General features: G+C 48.6%; 1 long non-coding RNA gene across 1 annotated transcript in view; it reads right to left on the reverse strand.

The window, feature by feature from the left end:
• The window catches only part of LOC118985022 (uncharacterized), a 33,050-nt gene extending 11,026 nt beyond the window's left edge, over positions 1–22,024 (reverse strand). Inside the window, exon 1 of the long non-coding RNA XR_005066033.1 lies at positions 21,974–22,024. This is a non-coding gene — a long non-coding RNA (uncharacterized LOC118985022). The remainder of the gene's footprint in view (positions 1–21,973) is intronic.
• Between the last annotated feature and the right edge of the window lie 269 nt (positions 22,025–22,293).

The following is a 22,293-nucleotide window of genomic DNA, read 5'->3' on the forward strand; positions in this document are numbered from 1 at the left end:
TGCCCATCCCCTCCTTGGCCTTTCAGGCTCCCAGTGAAAGGGACTTGTCCACAAATTGGGGATTTGCCATTGTCCCCTTTATAAAGGCCCTTCATCTCCCTCAGCCCCGCCCCTCCCATCACTGGGATCACCGGGGTGGCCCCAGAGGGGCTGCGATGTAGCAGGGCACAATATCCCCAGCAGCCTTGCCTAGAACCAGGGCTGGGGGCTCAGAAACTCGGGCTTGGCTGTGGAGCAGGGAAATTTCTCCCTGCCTCACTCCACTCCACACTTCACAGGGGGAGGAACTGAGTCACACAGCGAGGCCTCTTGTCACCCACTTTGCAGTCCTAGTAGCTCAGTCCACCTGTTTCTTTCAGCCCTGGGAGGGCAACTGCGTTTGTCATTTGTTTTACCCCAATATGCTGCTCCATTACAAATGTGTACAAAAGACGCAGCCAGTAGTGGAGCAAGTCTGGGTCAGGGTTTTGTTGTTTAGCATCTGAAATCAAAAGCTAGAGCCATGAAGACAGCAAGTCTTGGTTGAACCGCCTCAAAAATAAATAGAAACACTGGCCTGCCTAATTTGAAATTCAACTTGCAAAATGGAAACAAAACCAAATTGTTCTTTTCCTGTTTCTAATATTTTTGCTCCCTCATTTAGATGATCTAATCCAACTTCCTATCTGTAGGTGGGCCTACTGCGGCCCAGAGAGGAGGTCTGCTTGCCTCAAGGCACACAGCATCACCCACAGGGCTGAGCGGGCAGGCCTCTAGCCCGCCACGCTCCGCCTCTCAGGCAGGCTGTTCGGTTTCGGAAAAATCTCAGCTCAATCGAAATGGTGTTGCCAGAATCACTTGGGCCCTGCAATTTGGTTTGGGTGCTGTGCAGTTTCTAAACTAAACTGGCTTTTTACAAAAGATTTGAAACTGGTGAAAGGGGCTGTCTACAGAGTTTCATCCTTGGGGAGAACCGCCTGATCTCAGCGTTTGTGACTCAAGCTGCTCCCTCCCTAAGGAATCCTGAGCAAGATGGGCGAGCCTGGGGCTGAGAGATTCTGAGCCTGAGCTGAGCCAGAGAAAAGATCGTTGGAGGAAGACAGCTTCATATTTAAGCAACCACTGCATAGCCCCTGTCTGTATGGTGTTTGCATGAAAAGCAGGAGATTCTATAATTAAATTATTTCTCTCCAGTTAGCCCCTTTACAGAATTTGGGATGAATTCACTAGGAAGTGAGCATTTTCCAAAGGACAAGAGCGACTCTGAAGCTAGCTGTTTTGCTTTGGGTTTGTCCCTAAATGTTGCAATAGAATCCAAAGTGTCACCATCCACCCCCATGCACTACGTATACTGTTGTCATCCGGGGTTTGTGGCAAGTGATGAGCCCCCACATCTCTCCGAACCCTGGTGAGGATACAGTGATGTCGTCATCTCATTGCTGAGCCCTCCTCATCCACCCAGCTTCCATCACCCCCAAGACTGATAACCATCAGAGACTTAATTCCTAGCAAATTATCTAATCCACACGTCCGATGTGTGTAAGCCCCAACCTGTGAGAATCATAAAGTAAATAAGCATAAAATGGTTTACCGTTTCCAATCTCCTCTCCCTTGAATAGGCCAGGCTGCTTGGTCTGGGCCCCAGCCATGGCTCCTGTGTCCTTCAGAAGGAACAGGCTGCACAGGTTCATATCTGGACCTGTTTGCTGCTGTTTCTGGGACATAGGCCACAGACGTACGCACAGAGATGCACGAGTCTGTCTCTCCCTCCTCCTCCCCCTCCCACACCTCCAAGGGGCCAAAGTGTCATTTCACTAATATGCTAATCATTGAAATAGGCTTGTCTCGAAGGGCACAGGCATGGGGAACCACGATGCTGGGTGACTTGCAAAAAGAAAAGCAAACTGCTCCTTCGAAAAACAGAGGGTGGTAGGAGTTTGTAACCATGAGAAGGGAGCAGAAAAGGAGGTCAGCAGCTCCAGGAGGTATAGGGAGTGATCGAATTAGCCGTGTTTTCCAGACAGAAGCACAGGATTGCCGAGGGGCTGTGTGTGTGTAAGGGCTTAGGTGCAGATTTCAGCTGGGCCAGAAGCCGGGCCAACTGGCCTCTAAATCCTTTTTCGCCTCTGAAATTCTTCAAGGTCATGTCTAAAAGCCTATAATTCCAAAATTCTATAATTCGTAGATCCTATACTTCTCTAACAAAACAGACACTCTCCAATTCTAATGTTCCATAGTTTTAAGCATCTGTAATTCAATCAGTCTGTAATTATAAGCTGTTATGATCATAAAAATCTATGGTTATCTAATACTACCATTCTGTGATGCTAACATTCTGTGATTCTAAGATCATATCATTCAACATTTCCTTAATTCAGTATCCTAACATTCTATCATTTTTGTGTTCTATGATCCTAAGAGACCATGATTCAAGATTTCTATAAATTTGTTTTTCTATATTTTTAATGCTCTATAATTCCAGTATTTGAGAATTCTGATTCCATAATCCTAAAATTTCTTAATTTTGCTTCATGCTACTAAGAATCAAAAGTGTTTCTGGAATTCTCTAAATCATTTTTTCAAGAATTCTAGCAGTCTAAGATTCTAATAGTCTGAGTCTCTAACATCCTACAATGCAAAGGTATTTTTTAGTTTCAAGTTTCATATTTTGAAGAGTCTATACTTCTAAGCCTGTTCATTCCATGATTTTAATATTGTCTGCTCTTGTAATTCCAACATTTCGACACTTTATGATTTTGTTATGACAAACAGAATGTTGCTTCATCTGCAAAGCACAGGGGTTAAACTGGAACTGAATAGGACCCAAGTGACGACCACTGCTGTCCTCAGAATCTGTCTGTGCCCGTCCGGGGGCCACTGCTCTGTCCTCCCCCCATGAAGGAGACCAGAAAGTGGCCGGTTGATCCAGCCTGGGCTGCAGGAGCTGTCTGAGACCAAGGGCGGGGGGGCCTGGACAGGGTCAGGCGGAGGAGCTGGCCCCCACGCCTCCGGGAGGCCCTTCCTCAAACAGCCAGGTTTCCAAACATCTGCCAGCATTTGCGTCCCGATTGCTGTCCTTTAAAAGTATCCCTCTCCCTTTCTTGTTCTCCATCAAGAGCTCCCATGACAATCATTTCAAGCAGCTAATGAGTTTCAGATGGCCTTCAGGAGCCTGGGATGGATGGAAGCTGGGGGATGAGGGTTCTTAGGCCGAGTTTCGTGGGCAGGGGGGAGGGATGGGGGCGGGGGTCAAAGAGAAAACTCTTTTGTAGCTGAAGTGTCTGGGGCCGCCCACCCCTCCCATCCAGGCCTGGAGATGGAACCTGGACAGGAGCCCTGTGGTCCCTGCCGCTCTCCCCTGCTCCCAGTGCTTTCTCTCTCAACACACAGACCAGCACCCCTCTCTAACTCCTCGCTGCTTTAAACTTGGACAAACTGTACAACCTACAAAAATGATGTGACAGTATCAAGGCCTGCTTGAGGCCAAGATGTCATGACTTACCTGCTAACAGAAACGTCTTTGCAAAAGACAATCTTCTGTGACTGTAACCGCCTGGATGCACCTCGCTGTGGGGCCATCTGGCTCTAACGTGGGCCACGCTGCCTGGCCCAGAGTGGGGCTGGCACTGCGCAGGGGCAGCTCCACAAGCCTGCCACTTCCTCCTGCAGGCTGCTCTCTCCCTGTGGGGCACTCCTTCTGCCCCTCGGTTGGCCCGGGACCCCCCAAGCCGCCTTTGTTGACACAGGGCAGGGGCTTTCTTTCCCCAGCAGAAGGGGCATAGAAACACCAGGGACACAGGAGACGGTGTCCTGGCCTTCATTTCCATGGCTTTGGAGAGCCCAGGAGGCAGCCGTGCCCAGACCTGGCCAGGATTACACAGCGGGTTCTGCGGCGGTCTCCCTCCCGGCTGTCTGGGAACTTCCGCTGCTTTCAAGGTCTAATTTAGGGATTGACTTAAGCGAGCAGAACATTGAGAAAGGCACACCAGTGCCTTTCATGGGAACTCACACAGTTGCAGGCCCACTGAGGTCATTCCTGACCAGGAATGTAGGGGACATTTATGCAACGGCATATGTACAGTTTCAGGTTTGAAGCGGGGAAGGGGGCCCCTCCTGGCAAGGGAGATCCAGCCTTATAATTAAGTAACTCGCTGTTTCCTTTAAGATATCAACAACAATAACCACGCTCTCCTCATTGCCTAAACAGGACCAACCCCGGGTTAAGCACTTCCTGGTGGTCCGCTCTCACACATGTGCAGAGAGAGAGAGAGACTCTTGGAAGCCAGCCTCCCGGCTTCCCAGCAGCCACCTCCCCTCTCCCCGCACCCGCCCAGTTCCCCCCGCCCCTTGCAATTAGGGGTAATCTTTTGTTGCCTAGAAAGTGTAAAAATTGCTGCTTTTCTTTTTGCATGCATAATATCCACTTCCCCTCCAAGTGCGTTATTTGGTTTGGGAATTACATCTATTTACAAGAGGAGATGTTGCACAAAGGTTGTGTTTATGTGGAAAATTATATCGGTGACACAGGCTGATTGGCGTGTGGAGACTGGAAGAGGCAGGCCAAAGAGGCCTTCTCATCAGCTTGGAATAACAGAATGATTGTATTTTCAGCAAAGCTAATTGATCACATACCTCGCTGGGCTATCTGTTTACTCAAAGGCCATCCAGGCCCTGGGAAGGTGGAGAGGAGAGGGCCCGGGGGCAGTGGTCACCAACAGACCAAGCCAGCTTCCGAAGGCACTGAGGGTGCAGGTGGAGACAAGGGGATAGGCTGGGTCATTGGGTCGTGCAGAAGGACAGAGAGGTGAGCAGACTTTCCCGGGAGACGGAGACCAGGCCCAGACTTGACACTGGCGGATCAGCTCTTATCTCTGAGACCCTGTAAGTCTGTGTGGGACGCAGAAGGTGTGAGAAAGGCAAATGAGAGTATGATCAGCAGCCAAAGCAAGGAAAAAATAAGCTAATTCCCCTCCTCTCTTCAGTTTGAACAGCTGACCCAAGAACAAGCTTTTAAGCCAATGTCGGGCCTGCTACACTGGGCCCTGCAGGGGCTAGAGTGCTGGGAACCTGCTCAGAGTGGCTGGGGGCTCCCGCCGCCTCTGCCCTTCCCCAGGAGCTCCATCACAAGGCTGGCTGGGAGAGAGGCCTGTGGAAAAGTTTGGGCATGTGGATGAGGACTGCATTCAGTTTCCAAATCTGCAAAGAGGGAAACCTGAGTCCACCCCTCTCTGACACCCTCCTGGAACAAAGACCCTGCTCCTTGTCTTTGGGGAGCTGAGGGGTTTATCTTCAGCTATATAATCAACATTCCTGGGCCCCCACGGTGTGTGAGTGGTCTCCTAAGAAGATATTAATTCCCCCAAACTGAGCCACACAGGCCAGGCCTTCGGGGAAGGCAGGGGGCAAACCACTCAAGTCACCTAAAAAAGTGTTGAGTTAGAATTGTATTTCCTCACCAGTGTTAAGCCTCAATTTGTGGGGGCGGGGGAACAAAAACAGTTGGGCATAGTTAAGTGCTTAAATGGAAAATGACCAGTTATTCTAAAAGCAACTTGTCAGGCATTGGTCAAGGAACTGCTTAACACTCACTTTGCAAAATGAAGTTTCTTTGAAAACCACCCATTACAAATAATGCAACATCCCTGATCCCCGTGTTACGGCTGGTTATTCTGCAGACTTCCATTTGGAGCCAATCAAACTACTAGTTACTCTTTCACAAACACCAGCCCCTGGTTTGACAGGTTCTAAATGTGGTTTGGTCGCCTCGTTGCTAATCAGTTTCATTCGTATTTAGCTCACTTTTCCTAAAGCAAGGATTAAGCAATCTTTGGGTATAATCAATATGGATTCCCTGGAGAGATGTTCAAATCCTCAGAGACCACTGAACCCAACAGCCTCGTTGACAAATGGGGAAACTGAGGCTTAGCAGACGCCAGTCCGTGCCAATCCCTGTTTGGTGACGTGGAAGCCAGGGTCATGTATTATTCGGGGGGGGTCCTTGGATCAGGTGATGCTGAATGAACTTCGGTTGCTTTTTCTCCAAGCCCAGTCATGAGGTTTCTCACCTCTCTCCGGGTCTGAGATCTGCCAGCCCTAATTTGGAATATGTCAACTGTCGTAATAACCTCCTGGTAGCCCTGTCTGTGCATACGTGTGAGTCTGTCCACCATTATGTTTCAAAATCACTGGCCCTTTTGAAAGACAAGCACCTTATTAATGTGGTGCTCACTGAATTGTTTTTTAATTGGAAACATTTTGCAATGAAAGAACATTAATAAAACCCGAATCCAAATCAAACTTCTCTGTGTATGTTATTTTTATTCTGCAGTCAAATGCTTTTATTAGATTTAAAACTTTCACTGTGCTTTTTATCTCTGGCTATATAATGTTCTACAATAAAAAAAAAGGCCCAGTGACTCCGAAGTCTGGCAAAATAATATACTTTCTTGGATGTCTCTGTGTGTTGCCAATTAGCTTTGCCGTGAACACAGGCCCCCATCCATCACTCGCCTCTGGGTGGCTGTAACGGAGACCTAATTTGTTTCATATGCCCTGTGCTCTCTGAGCCATTCACCAGCACCTCCAACCTGCTGAGGAGCGGCCGGGCCATAGAAGAGATGAATGACAAGAAAAACCCGAGGCAAGCCAAAGGAACCCCTCATCGGAACCGGGCTGGGCTCTGCTAGCCCAGTGGGGAAATCCCAACCTCAGTGCCTCCGTTTCCTTCCTCCCAGCACCACCCCTAGCCTCTTCTGTCTCCTCCACCTCTTCTCCCCTTTCATGACCCAAAAGACGCAGAGCTCATAGGCAGCTCGGCCAGAAAAGAAGGAGAATGGAAGCCTACTCCTTTTCCTCCCGGTTCCCGGAGCTGGCTGCTGTCCTCTCCCCCTCTGCCCAGTTCCCACCGCCTCCCACCTACTCCTTTTACAAGCCCGACTTTTAAACCTCCAGTTCCCTAGGAATTTTATGAATGCTCAGCACACGCCAAAATAAACTCATAAAGAAAAAGTTTCTAAGGAAGGTCATAGACCCATACACCAAGTGCTAAGCGGTAAATACAAAAGTTCTTCAGGTCGATAGGAGCTGAGATCTGGGTGGTGGAAGGTTGGGGTCTATGGAGGGGAAAGAGTGAAGCTTCCAAATCCCAAACCCACTGAGTCTTTTTTTTTCAAGCCTTATTATAGTTCAACTTCTCCTGCTATTGGAGCTGTAGCCCAGAGAGGTGAAGGATTTGCCCAAAATCACACAGCAAGCTGGCCTGTCCAGTGCTGAAGCTAGGTGCTCTGGAGCCTTCCTTTTCTGTGTTGCTGATGCAATGAGGGAAGGAGAGGAAGGGCCCTCAGGGACAGAGGCACCTTCTGGGCCTCGGTCGTGGGGCTGACTGTTGTAACTCCCTGGAGTAGCACCACCCAATAGAGCTTCCTGCAAATGATCTACGTCTCTGCTGCCCTGTACACTAGGCACTCACCACATACGCCTATCAAAGGCTGCCACGGTGGACAGCCCAAATATAAAACATTCCCATCACCACGGAAGTTTCCCCTGGACAGCACTGTTCTCAGGGTCGACACCCTTGGCCTTTGAAGACATATCTGTGGTTATGGTACCAGGCGGTTCCTCCCTTTAGGCTGTCAGAACCCCAGAACCTCCACAACCCCCCATAATGACGTATCCCCTTGATGGCTAGGGCCCATCTCTCTTCTCTTTTAACCTCCATAATACCCAACACAAGACAGATTCTAAGTGAAGATTTAGTCTCAAACGCAAAAGGTTGAAAAGGGCCTCACGGGGAGTTGAAGCAAACTTCTCCCCAGGCAGGAGTCTGTCCCGAAGCCTCCCCAAGGGTGGCCCATCCGCCCACTTTTCACACACCTCTGGGCCCAGAGACCTCGCTACCTCACCAGGCAGCCTAGGTCATGTCTGAAGAGCCAGGATTATTAGAATACACTTTTGAAAATCTAGCTGAAATCTCCCCACTCTCATCTTCCGCAATATCCTCCCCACTCTCTGGGGTCTCACAATATTATTTTTGCTTTTCTTTCCATGTGATGACCCTTCTAATAGCTAAACGTAATCCAATTCCTCCCGGTTCCTTTTCAAACACAAAGTTCCTCACTGAACACCGAACTCTAGATGTGGATTGGTCAGCAGAAAATAGCAGATACCGAGCCCTCTTGGTCTAGAAACCATTCTCTGTTAATGTCACTCACGCTTTAGGTAACTCCACAGGCTCATCCTGGCCTTGGGTTGTGTGAACCACCCAGGCTCCATGAATGGTCCCAAGGCTGAGTTGTCCCCGGGGTGCATAGGGTGGGCGCTGCTTCTTGCCCTGAGCAAGCAGTGCTCCTGCTCCCTCCCACCCAGGTAGCTCTACTATGGTGCCTTCTGCAAGATTTCCATGTCCCTCTCCAGTGTCTGGGACTGCCCAGGGCTCACAGTGTCATTCATACAGGTGGGACGCTCTGAACCCGGACTGAGACCTGCATAGGCTCTGGTCCATTTCTCCCCTTTCAGGTTCTTTCTACCTCCACTGCATGCGGGATGTCAACCAGATCCCTGAGAGCTCCAGAGTTCATTTCTATGGGCTTGTCCCGGGACTCCATGGCCAGACACTAGTTCCAAGGGAGCCGCATAGCAAATGGATCACTTCCATTAGCTGATGTGATATTTCTTCTATAGGTACCCATGAAACTGGGTCTCTGGAATGATACTGACATACTAGTTTTGGATGGCATACTAGTTTTGGAAAACCCCAAATACCCTAGAGGCACCCCTGGTCCCTATGGTCATAGTCCAAAAGTGAGAAACAGTCTACTCTACAGTTTGTGAGAGAAGCAGCACTGGGCAGGCCCAGAAGATAGAACCTGGAGGGCTTCTCAGAGGCAGCGTTATCTAAGCTGAGTCTAAAGAATGAGTCAGAAAAGAGAGAGAAGAGGGGGAATTCCAGGCAGAGGACACTATGGGTAGAAAGGGCTCTGAACGTGGGTTAGCCTGGTTATATAAGCTTAGGCAGATCACTTAGCCTTTTTTGAACTCCAGTTTATTTGTCTATAAAACTAAGAGAACAGTCTCTACCTCACAGGGTCAAGCCTTTGTCCAACGATTCAAAGAATGTCTTGGGAGCCTCCTAAGCCAGGCCTGGTGCAGGTGCCAGAGACACCCCAAAGACTCAGCAAACGGCTGCTCTCACGATGCTCAGGAGGGCAGTGCAGCAGAGTGGCCTGACTCCCCAGGAACCACGGTGGGGTACACTGACTCTGGTGAGGTCAGGGCTCCTTGGCCCTTGAGCTCAATCTCAAGGAAGGTTAGTAAGAGTTGCCAGGGGAGAGAAGATGGGAAGGGCCTTCCAATAGAGGAAAAGTATGTACAAAGGCCCAGAAGTCCAAGCAAGCTTGAGAGATTTGGGGCCTGGGAAGTAGTCCCACATGCCAGTGGGGTCTGGTACCTGTTGACTGAGGCCAGAGCCAAGAAGGCTTTGAATGCCCTTTATCACATTCATGGGACTGACCTCTGGAGGATTTTAAGCCTGAAAGTCACAGGATCAGTTTTGCCGTTTAGAGAGTTTCTCTGGAGGCCAGTGTAGAGGCTGGGCTGCTAAGTGAGAGGCTGGAGGCTGGCTGGGTATTCAGGAGAAAGACGATGAGGCTGTTACCTCGAGGGATGGAGAAGGCTCATAAAGGAGGCAGAATCAATAAGAACTTAGTGGTTGGTGAATGTGTGTGGTAAGGGAGAGGTGGAGCCAAGAATGACTCAGGCACTTGGTGTGTTTGTTTTCCAGAAGGAATACCAACAATTGTGGCAATATTAGCTAGCCTTTATTACGTACCGGTTATGGGTTAGACTTTGTGCTAAGCATTTCACGTGGATGATCTCACTTAATCCTCACAGCGGTTCTGTGAGGTAGCTACCATTTTATTCCCTATTTCGCAGATGAGAAACTGACTCAGAAAGGTTAGGTAACTTGCCCAAAATCACACAGCAGACCCAGGGTTGGCATTCAGGGCAGCCCTCAGCATTCCTCTCCTCTCCTCCCTCCTGCTTTTCCTTCAGGCTGAGGCTCTGGGCTCCTGCCAGGCCATCCACACCCTGTTTGACCACCCAGGCACTCAGGCACGGATGTTCTTGCCTGCCTCGCCTTCAGGGCTTTCCTACATAAGAGCCAGGTCTCTGAAGCTGAAGGGGCATGGCACTCACTCATCCACTCACCCATGTGTCCACCTCTGCACATGCTTGCTGAGCTGCACACCCAGGCAGGTCCTGGATGGGGCCTAGAATACAGGGGTGGACAGACCTGGCGGGGCAAGTGCACTCAGCTCAGGACAGGGCAGGCGGCCTGTGCTCTGCAGACTACCTGTTTAAAGGTGCCATTCCACTCTATCCTGTTCTCTCCCTCAGCCCCTTCCTGATTGTGCATAGTCCTTGTCAGGGCGGAATCATTTTATGCTTCCGTTGCTTGGGTCTGTCTTCCCCGTTAAAGGCAAGCTGCCTGTTATGAGCTGAACTGTGCTCCCCCGAAGTTCACGTGTTGAAGCCCTAATCCCTAGTATCTCCTAATGGAGATGAAGTCTCTACATGGAAATAAATAAAATGAGGTCATGTGAGTGTGGCCTAATCCAATATGACCAGTGTCCTTACAAGAAGAGGGCTTGGGACACAGATGAGCTCAGAGAGAGGACCACTCGAGGACACAGGGAGAAGATGGCCATTTACAAGGCAAGGAGAGAGGCCTCGGAGGAAACTAGCCCTGCCAACACCCTGATTTTGGACTTCCCGCCTTCCGAGCTGTGAGGAAATAAACTTCTGCTATCTAAGCCTCTCCCTCCGTTGTGCTTCGTAATGGCAGCAAGCGAACACTGTCCCTCAAAAACACCCTCTGCCTTGTTCTCCAGGGCTAAGCGCCCTACCTCCCCGATTACACTCCCAGTGAGCATGTGCTCCTCACCTGTGAGTGGGTATGTGTGACACATGTATGGCTCTGGAAGCAAGGATCTGTGGGTGCACACATTCGTGTCTGGGTGAATTCATGTGTCCACGTGTGTGCTCTTTAACTTCTGCATCTGTGATTTGATGCAGATACATGTTTATGCATGTATTTGTATGTAAGGCAGTCGGTTGTGAGTCGGTTTTGAATGTTTGTAAACAGAGGTGTAGTGGGGTGAGGGGGTGTGGGTGTTATGTGTGTGTCTGTGAGCTTTCCACCCAGGTGTGCTTCTGGGCATATCCACACATACACATGAAAGCGAGGCTGTGCCTGTCCTTTTGTGTCTGAGTGCTGGGGAGAGATCTCAGCTGCCACTTCTCCATGAGGCAGACTGACTTACAGGAAGAGCAACCTGACTAGGGCTGGGCGGGGTGGGTTCTCCCAGCCCAGCTAGCACAGGCTTCGCCAGGATGGGCAATGGAGGGGAAAACGGAGCACCGGCCCAGGCCCACTGCCCTGGGGATGGGTTGCTATCCCACCCCTGTCTCCATCCAGACTGCTTGGCTAGATGGACCGTTAGGCCTGTGTTTGTGTACCATTCCCCCCTCCCCTCCATGCGCTGTTCCCTGCTCCTTGCTTTGTTCCTCTCACTGGGATTGAGATTGTGATGATATTGAATAATATGTTGAGATAACAGCAGTATTTTAGTCCTCTACTGGTAGTTTCTTTTTGCCCTTGCCCTTGCCCTTACTCCTGCATGGAAGGGCCCAGTGCTCACTGCCTCAGGACGGGTATGTGGTAGGAAGGAAAAACAGTGTGTGCAGCAAGTGTTTCTAGCATTTCTTTCGGAGGAGAAATAGAGCTGTGCAGCGAAGCTGAAACAGAGAAATGAGATAGACTGGCTTGGAAGATGCAGAAAGGGGCATGATTTTCCAAAGACCCAGGCTGCACAGAGGAGCAGAGCAAAACCTGCGACTCCCCAGGCGGGAAGAAGGACTTAGGGCTGCTCAGGGGAGGGTGTGCCCACGAGAGGTGTGTCCGGGCAGCCCCTCCCCAACAGGTACAGGGCCACCCACGGCTGCCAGGCCAGACGGGCGCCTGTGGCGGGGGCAAGGGACAGCTCTCACGTAGCTGACTGACAACCAGAGCAACCCCTCCCTAGCACAGTGCAAGAACCTAGAATCGGGCAGAGTTGAGCCCAGGAGCACCTAGGGTCACATTTCCTACCAGCTCAGTGAGAAGGAAACTCAAACATTAAACTCCTGTTTAGGCAACACAGGGACTCGCTCCGTCGTGCACAGCTGCAGGTACATAGGTGGGAGGAGGACAGTTAGGGAGAGCTTCCTGGAAGAAGTGGTCTGTGAGTTGTACTTGGGAGAAGGGTATTGCAGGCAATGGAAAAAGCAAGGTGGCAATGCAGGTACAGGGGCATGAAAGCAGGATGTGTTTAGAAAATGGGGGCCGGCCAGCCTGGCTGGAGGGAGAAGGAGAGCGAGAAGCAGAGAAAAGAAAAGGGTGGTGAGGGTCCAGGTTCTCGGGGAGGCCCAGAAGAGGGGAGGCTGAGCTTTATCCTGAGGACAAGGATGTTACAGGAGGTTGAGCACAGCACAGATGAGATGCTCTCAGATTGGCACTGTAGACTTGGGACATATAGAAGGATCACAGAGATGATGGTAGGAAGATTTCATGACCTGGGGTAATGGTTAAGGTGGCTTAGACTCCTGCCTTGGCCACAGAGCAGCTACGGGACAGGCTAACTTCTCTGTGCCTCAGCTCCTACCTACCTCTGAGAGCCACCCCAAGATAAGATGAAACTGCGCAAAGGCCGGTAGTGGCTATAAGATTGTAGCAGGTTTGCACCTTAGTCCATGATACAGCCGTGCACGACGGAGCGAGTCCCTGTGTTGCCTAAACAGGAATTTAATGTTTGAGTCTCCTTCTCACTGAGCTGGTCGGAAATGCGACCCTACGTTCTCCTGGGCTCAACTCTGCCCAATTCTGGGCTCTTGCACTGTGGTCTTTAGGTTTCCCCAGATTTTCCTTTAGGTCTCTGCAGTTCCCACTGGTACTTCCTACATAGTTCTATTTACTTTTTACCATAGGTGTGTCAACCCTCAGACTAAGCTTCCAGCAGGTGGAAACCCTGTGAGATTCATCCCTGTGGCCCTTGAATACTGAGCACGCAGTAAAGACCTAGTAAATGGTGAAGGAATGGGTGATGTGGCTCACTGTTCAGGCCCAACCTAATGCCTTTCTCCCCCAGGAATCCTCTCCGACAAGAAACAGGAGATGGGAGGGGAGTCGGAACAGAACTTTAAGTCAAACATTCTCAATCCTGTCTCTAATTGGCTGTGGACCTTTCTCAGTCATTTCCTCTCTCTGAATATTAATGCCTCTTTACCTAAAAGGGAGCTAACCAGTGCCCCCACCCAGTGTGGAAACTGAGAGATGCTAGCTATGAATACACTTTGGAACTACAAATCCCAAGGGAGTCCCCCAAGTATTTATTGCCCCAGATCCCTGTGCCTAATGAACCCTGATCTCAGCTCTCTGTCTGATGGGAGGCAGGTGGGATGCTTGGCCTGGTTTCTGGCTGCTGGCTGGGACTATCACTTGTACCCAGGCCTCCTGACCTCCCCCTCCAGGCACCAAGTCAGGCTGTGCCAACCCAGCCTGGCCTTGCAGGAGAACCTCAACTTGGGGACTGCGGGGCCCCACGGGGGAAGTCAGGCTGGCAATTTATGGTGTGTGGAACCAGCCCTCTCCCAACACATGATCTATCAAGGCGGTGTTTTCCTTGGAAAGCTGCTCCCATGTGGAACCCTCTTCCCGACAGGCAAGCAGCTCTCCCTCAGGTGTTCGCAGAGTTCATGGGCAGGCGAGGGGGAACAGAGGCAGGACAGAGGCCTCCTGGGAAGGGGCCCTTTCCATCAGAAATGACAGATGGATTTCCTCAGCGCCAGGCCTCAGCCCAAGCACATTCCAGTGTGCAGCGGCCTTGCAGGTTCTGAGAGGGCGATGGAGCTCTTCTGTGTGGAAGCTCGGGTGGGGGAGCTGGCCTGGCTCCCCTCTGATCCCACCCAGACTCTCAGTCTCAGGGGCTGCAGAGGTGCCGAGGGGGGCGCAGAGACAGGGGGTAAGCCGCAGACAGAGACACAGAGATGCGGAGACAGATGGAGAGAGGTGAGGGTGTGGACACGGAGGCAAAGACAGACCAAGGGTCAGATAGGAAGACTGCGAAAGACACTCGGGTGGAGATGGAGACAGAATGGGGACAGAGACACGCTTGAGAGCAAAAACGTGGGAGGAGTTGAGGGTCTCGGAAACAGGGCAAGACAGAGAGGGAGACAGAGAGAAGACAAGATAAAACCAGCTGCCGCGAAGGCCACGGTGTGGGGATGGGGACCATGCAGAGGAAGAAAGTTAAGGAGAGAAAGAGAACAAGAGAGCACGAGACAGAGCAGCAGGAAGATGACCAGAGAGAGGACAGGAGGGAGAAAAAAGTGAAGGAGAAAGACCCAGGGGGAGAGGAGCAGAGCAATGAAGGAGGGGGGACAGGACAGGTGGGAGCCCATGCTGCCCAGGCACAAACACTACGGTGAGAAAATCAAATTGCCATGACCCCAAATGAAAGACGTGGATTGGTTCCACACTAATTTAGGACAGATGTAAGGACCATTCAAATCCCAGGACCTATCACACAAACCCCCTTCCTGGAGAGCAATGGGTCCTGGGACCCCAGTTTGGGGTGAGGGTACCAGTCACTGGGGCCCCCACAGGACGGGAGCCCTGTGGAAGTCCTGGGGTGGGGTAGTATGAGGTAAGTCCCAGGCTGGTAAAAGGAAGAGCCCTTGGGGGTAGGGAGGCTTCAGTGACCATGGCAACGGAGGGGCAGAGAGGAGAGAGAAGCATCAGGACATTTGTCTGGTCCAGACAGGAGGAAAAGAAAGAGAAGTGGATTCCTACTTTCTCTGGGGACAAAGGCCACTGCATTTTTCACAGAATCAAACTGTGTTTGAAAGACAGACAGTGCGGTATCCATCCGGACAGGAATACACAAACAGCCCTTATATAGCTGTTGTGATTAAATGACATGCTGCATGTACAGAATTGGTCATGGTGCCTGACACAGAAGAAGTACAGTTATTGGTGGTTGAGCAGTATGTTAGAGTCAACTCATATCATCTGGTGCTTAAACTTGCAGAAATTGTATGAGTCACTTGTTAAAAATAGCTACTATTAAAATTAAAATTTATAAACTTACAATTAAAGATATTGTATTAAAACAATAATAATATTCAGAACTCATTATTTCCTAGTGATTTACTTTTTGTGCTTATCGGAGCCCCTGAGATTGTGGACATCCACTGTTTCTGTACGGTGCTCAGACACTCACAATCTGTACGGTGTGTCTGTACGGTGGAAACCCTACAGCCGTGCTTCTGGGCCTCCCTTTCTGATTCCGAGTTCAGTTCAAGTCGGTAGTGAGAGTCGGCCATGGTGGGAATATTTACACCTCAGAAGTTGGCAAAGCTACCAGTAAGGGTCTACTTATCCCTTTCTCAGTATCTAAATTTAAGAAAGTGACTGAGAAACTGTCCACAGTGCAAATTAAATTTATAATGTATGTCATGTCTGTAACACAAAAAAATTGAGGAAATACTGTTCCAGTACTCAAAAACCATTTTGTGATTCAGCAAAGAATTTGTTCGCATCATTGATGAATACTCTACACTAATAACTATAAGATCTTGAAAGGAATTAAGAAAGCCCTAAATAAGTGGAGGGATATTCCAGATTCATGGATTGAAAGACTCAATATTGCAAAGAAGTCGCCTCTCCCAACCTGCTCTATAGATTCAGTTCAATCCCAAAGCCACAATATTTGGTTTATAGGAATTGACAAGCTGATTCTAAAATTCATATAGAAATAAAAAGAACCAAGAATAGTGAAGGCACTACTGAGAGAAAGAAGAATAACATGAGAAAACGTACTCTACCACATAGAATAACTTATCACAAAGGTCTAGTCAGATAAAATAATTAGGAATTAAAATAATTAGTTGGTGCTAACTACAAGGACAGTTGACTAGATTGATGAAAGAAACTTCAGAAATAAACTCACACTGTTCTGAGTGCTTGATTAAGACAATGGCACCACAGCACACTGGAGAAAGAATACACTTTTTCACAGACAGTACTCCATCAAATGTTTAAAAGGGGGGGGGGCAGGACTAAAACTAACCTCTTCCTATACCATACAACATCAATTCAAAATGAATTATAGATTTAAAGTAAAACAGGAAACTATAAACCTCCTAAAAGGTAACACAGGAGAATAGAGATTTCTTAAGCAAGACACAAAAGTACTATTCATAAAACAGAGCTCAGGCCTGTGCTAGGCAGAAGTACAAAAACAATAATATTGTCCCTGCCATCAAGGAGTTTAGTCTAAGGGGGGAAACCAGTGAAAAAATAATGCGATGTACTCCGCAAGGTGGCAGAGATGAGAAAGAGTCAGGGATCCCAGCTCCTGCTGCAGGAGCTGATGTTGGCTCAGCAGCAGAGCGTGGCTTGGCCTGGGCTGGCCTCAGGCAGACGTGGTGCCGACCAGCTCCACTGGGTCCTAGTCGTGACTTTGGGCAACTTCCATATACTGTCTATCCTCAGATTCTTAATAAATAAAATGAGAATTCTGCCAAAAGTTCTTTTGAGGACTGGGTATGTTGACATATGTACATGCCTGACATGTGATAGGTGCTCAACAAGACTGCTCCTTCCCTCTCTTCTCCTAGGAAGATGTCCAGGGTGGGTTTGGGATGGGCTTTGAAGGATGAGAGGACATCCCCCAAAGGCTCACCTTTAGAGACTTCCCCTAACCCCCACCTTCTCTTATCTCCACCCTGACCCTAGCACCAGGCCGGGCACCCAGAAGGTCTGTGGGCCTTTAGTAAAAGCTTATTGATTCACTAACTTCCTCCCTTTGACAAATGTAATCTGTCACAGAACAGAAGCAACCCTAATGCAAGGCTGATGCAGCAATGCCACCTAAAAAGAAACAAACAACAACAACAGAACCCTCCCTCTTTCAGTTCCTGAAGAACAGAAATCTGAACAAGCGAATGTTGGGTAGAGCTGTGCTGTGATGTATGCCCCGGGTTCGGCTCTGGGCTCTGTCATTGCCAGCCCTGTGACCTGGGATAAGTCCCTTTGTGTCTCTGAATCTCAGAGTCCTCCTGCATATAATGGGGCTTGAATTTCTCTCTCACATGACTAACGATGGCATTAAGTAAAACTACGCATGTATATGCACTTTAGAAAATAAATGAAAGATGCTGTCTACATGCCAGTAGTAATCGTGATAGTGAAAAACATTTTCTGAGCACTTTCTGTTGTCAGCACCAGGAGTATCATCTCATTAAATCTTTAGAGTCCTAGGAAGTAGTTACAATTATCAGCTCCATTTGACACGTGAAGGAACTGAAGCTTGCAGAGGGTAAGCAACGTGCCCACGTTCACTCAGCTAAGAAGGGTTGGAATCAAACACAAATGCAGGCTGACCTGCTCCAGAGGAGCCCGTGCCCAGAGCTCCCCTATACGGCCTCCAGCCACAGCTTAGGCAGAACTCAACCTGAGGTTTTCTTGGCCTTCTTCTCCAGGGGGTGCTTGGAAGTCCTTAATTTAGGGAATGGTAAGGAGACTTATTATGAAGAAAAGGATTTTGGGATCATCATCAAGGCTGGGGAACCCATTCAACTTTGTTCACTTTTCCCCTCTCCATTTCCTCATTGGATACTCTCAGATCAGATATACGTTTACTTCATGTGGCAGGTGGTTTGGACTCCATGGAAGGAGAGCATCACATCCAAGGCCCATTGGTGGGCCAGAAACAAGCCTGGACTCCAGACCTTCTGACGAGAAGCCAGAGCTCCTTCAGTGCTGCACTGGCTCAAAAGCCCCATTAGGTCGCATTGGTGTGGGGTTTATTTGCATTGGGGTTAACTGGGTTGGATTGTACCAGTTTGCTTTTATTTGTTTGGATTTCACTGAGTTGAGTTTCCTTGGTTGATTTCCATCCAACCTGACCTTGGGCATGTGGTAGGGCACTCTCAGTTGCAGTGACAGTAACCCTACTTAAACTAATTAAGCCAAAAAGAGAACTTATTGACTCACTTTGTTAGAAAGTCCAGGAGTAGCACTAGAATCAGAAACTCCAAGGACCCAAAAGATGGTGTCAGATAACGCACGTACATACACCTGCTTTCACTCTTGCTCCCATTTGTTCTCACTCTGTATCTCACTATGACCTACTCTAGGTGGTCTTCCTGTGTCTACAGGTGTCCTTCAGAACTTGTCCTTCAGAACTCGGAGTAAGAGAGTAGAGGGATGGGAAAGGGGTGACCTTAGCTCCACCCTTGTATTTTAGGGATTCCACACTTTGGCTTTCCTAGTGTCCACAGATTAAATCTCAAGGAAGTGTTTAATTGGTCTAGCTTTGTCACGAGCCCATCCCTGAGCCAATCACCGTGCTCATAGTCATGGGTTATTGTAAAAGACTGTATTCACAGAGGGAAGAGAGTGTCCTGACTGGTAACACCTCTTTCATGGAATGGAAGAGGAGCAGTTTTCCTGAAGGAAGAGGGAGTGTTCTTCCCATTAGAAAGTGGAAGAATGTCAGGCACACCCAGAAGAGCTCCTCTTTTTTCTTAGGACCGATGTCACTGGATCTGGCCTGGCCCACTCTATTTGGGCTGGGATCATTTCCTCTGAGTGTCTCTCTCTCCCTGACCTGTAGAAAGAACAGTGGTCCAAGCAGGTGAATCAAAGGGATCCTGCTCACTTCGGAACAGCCCCCAAATGTCATCGCATGGAGGGGTGATTCATAGTGAGGTAGTCACATGACCTTAGACAAGCCCTGCTCATCACTAGGCCTCAGTTTCCACCCCTATGGAATGGGAGTGAAGATCACCACCAGGAAGAAGACAGTGAGCCAAATAAGATCCTGCTTCAGACCTTATGCAGAACCAGTGGTCAATTAAATAGATGGATGTGGACCTCAAACCACAGGAGTGAGCTGGAGGTGTGCATGGGAGAGTTACTGTCACAAAGGTTTGTGAATTCACTCATTGCACTTGTTCTGTTTACTGATGTGCCAGGTACTAATATATCAGCAAATCAAAGATCTCTACCCAGTGGTACTTGTATTCTAAAAGAGGGAGACACACATTAAACAACAAACAATACATAAATGAATTATGTGGTATGCTAAAAGATTACAAGTATGATAAAAAAAGAAAAAGCCAATCAGGGTGAGGGGGAATGGTATGAAGGAGAGTTGATTATGGATTTAAACAGGATGGATAGGATAGGTCTCACTGAGAAGATGATATTTGAGCAAAGCCTTGAAGGAGGTGAGTAATTGAAGTTATGGGAGCAAATGAGGAAGCTGGAAAGAAAGTAGGGATGTAACTGGGTCTGTGAGTGTCCTGGGACTGGGCAAATATGCACAAGTGCATGTGTACGAGCCCTCCGAATCTCAGCATCCGAAGGGCACTTAGGGAGCACTGCACCGCACCCACTGCCTCCCATGTTATTATAGGTTATTGCAGGTTATTGCAGGCATCTGAAGTCAGAGGGTTAGCAGGGTAGTGACTGAGCTGAAATGAGAACTCACTGGCCCGGTCCTCGGGAGCCTCATGGGCAAGAATCCAAGTCACCCTGTATCACCAGGGCTGAGCAATTCCATCATTGTCCATGCCTCTGTCTCCAGCTTTGCCTTGAGGGTAGCTGGCATCTCAGCTGAGAGCCACGGGCCATGCCAAAGGCAAGGACAGGACTGCAGGGCAGGCACAACTCCCGTTAGCAAGAGGACTCTCCCACTGCCCCCCCACACACACCGAGCCCCCATCAAAACTAAGATCATTAGATGATCTCCACACCACAATTTTAAAACCACAGGGGACCATTCCAATAAACCAGCATTCTGGCTGTGGCTTCATTGGCGTTTTGCTTAGAGTGGCCACAGATCCAAGGCCTTCTCACTGCAGACAACTCAGTCTGGGGTGGTGCCTTAACCCAAAGCCCTAACTGGACCTTTGTCTTTGGGGTCCTGAGAGGTCCCACCCTCCCTGCTTCACCTCAGCACAGGACATGGGGAAGCTCTTTGAGGATGCAAGGCAAGCTAATGAAAGCTGAGAAGGGTCTGTGAGAAGAGATTTCAAAGCCAGAGGTAAATAGGCTCATTTGCATTCATTTTTGTTTAATTAAACAAACGTTTACTGATTAATCCTCCCATAGGTCAGACCCTGTGGGTTTTTTTTTTTTTTCTGCCATGAGTGATAGACAAGCATGACAAGGCCCCTGCCTATGGTAAATTGCAAAAATGACCACAAATTCTCGCCTGTGCCTACCTGAGTCTTTGCAATGCCACTCTGTGGCTCTTGCAATCAGAGTGTGAAATCCATTTCTCTGCTCCTTGACTCTGGACTACCCCTGTGACTCACTTTATTACACATGACATTAAAGCACACGTCTTGGGAAGCACTTGGATCATGAGACCTGACCACTTTCTGCTCTTGGAAACCCTCCACCACACCAGGCTTGCCTAGGGGATGGTGACAATCATGTCATCTAATTAACACTGCCAACAGCCAGCCAGACCGCTGACACCAGCACGGGAACCACTCAGATGAGCCCAGACCCAAGGGCTGGCTCACGGAATAGTGAGATAGTAATGCACAGAAAGGTTCAGGTGGTGTAACCCAGCAAAAACTCACTGAGGAACTACTCATAAAGAGTCTGTCTCAGGAGTTGGGCCAATGAGTGAAGAAGGGAAACTGGCTGATAGGAGGCAACAGGGAGTAGCGGAGAGGATGGCAAACTGCACTTGCCCAAACGGCCTCTATCAGCTCCTTCTAAAGACGGCCATGCAGCAGTGTGGGCCTGGTGTTGCCAGATAGAGTTTGAAAGAGAAGCTGGAACTCAGGATGTCTCTGCAAGATCTCCCAATGTTTGAATGTGGACAGTTTAGTTCTCTTTTTACACTATGTTATACTATGCAGGGTGAGCGTCTGCAGCCTAATCCAGTTCACAGGCTTTCACTCACAACTCCTAGTTGGATGAAAGGGAATACTTTAAACAAAACAGCAACAACACTGGTGAAGAAGGAGACAACGATGATGATGACGACAGTTTAAAAGAGAGTTAAGTGCAGGAGAAATTCAGCAGAGGGGCTTAGGAGCCAGGAGAGGCACCTGACCAACTTAAGGAGGTTCTTCGGGAGGGCTCCTCACAGCAGGTGGCATCAGGGTTGGGCATTAAAGAATGAAGACATGTGAGCCAGGTACCAAAGTGAGAGCAGCCTGTCCTCAGGGCTAGGGCAGCTGTCGGTGCTGACCGTCTTGGGGGATGGTGTCCCTGTGATATAAGGGGAAGGAGCAAAGTGGCCAGAAGTGAGGCTAGAATGGGGGCGGCTTCAGGTCAAGCTTACAATTTATGGACTAAGAAGGTGACAACCCAGTGATGTCATTCGGGGAGGAGACTTGGGAACCAGGTTCTTTGTGCCCCAGTCTCCTCCTGTTGAAACAGGGTTAATAACCACACCCCTTAACAGAGTATGTTTGAGAGTTAGAGCACCGTTGCTGTTTACCCATGAAGAGCCACTGAAGGGTGTGATTCAGTTCATGTTTTCTTTTAGAAATATTCTCTCTCTCTCTGTAAATGCAATACAGCACCTTGTAAAATGTGCATAAAATACAAAGAGTACAAAGGAGAACATTTAAAAATCACTCACTATCTCACCACTCAGAGACACATGACCAACACTTCGTGGACACTTTCCCAGTTGCTCTACCCCGTGCGAAGTGTAGTTTGGGGGCCTGTGGTTGGTTGGTTTTCACAAATAGAAAATTATAATCACTATGCAATTTTGAACTTTTTTCTTTTAATGTCATTTATAAGTGACACTAAGTGTTTTTAGTGCCATACATTTTTTAACACAAGAATCATAGTGTTATATGTTTTTCCATGTCACTAAAAAGTCTTCAAAGAAATAACTTTAAAAATAAGATGTACCTCATTCTTTAGTCTTCCACTGATTTGCATTCTTCCTCCTTCTTCTTCTTCCATTACAGACAAGTCACAATAAATAACCTTGTGCGTTTTCTGCGTATATATGTGTAGGCATATCTATGAATTAGATTCTTAGAGGTGCAATTTCTAGGTCAAAAGTTATGTGCATTTCTTTAATTTGCACAAATTTTTAAAAAATTTTGCTCTTGCAAAATTGTCATTGATGACTATCTCAACAGTATATCAAAGTGCCAGCTTTTCTAATTTGTATTTGATCAAGTTTTTTACTGTTTTTAATCCTGTAGTTAAAAACAGTTTCATTT

This window comes from Sturnira hondurensis, unplaced genomic scaffold, assembly GCF_014824575.4.
Source record: "Sturnira hondurensis isolate 20B ecotype Veracruz unplaced genomic scaffold, ASM1482457v3 Scaffold0004068, whole genome shotgun sequence".
Lineage (NCBI taxonomy): Eukaryota > Metazoa > Chordata > Mammalia > Chiroptera > Phyllostomidae > Sturnira > Sturnira hondurensis.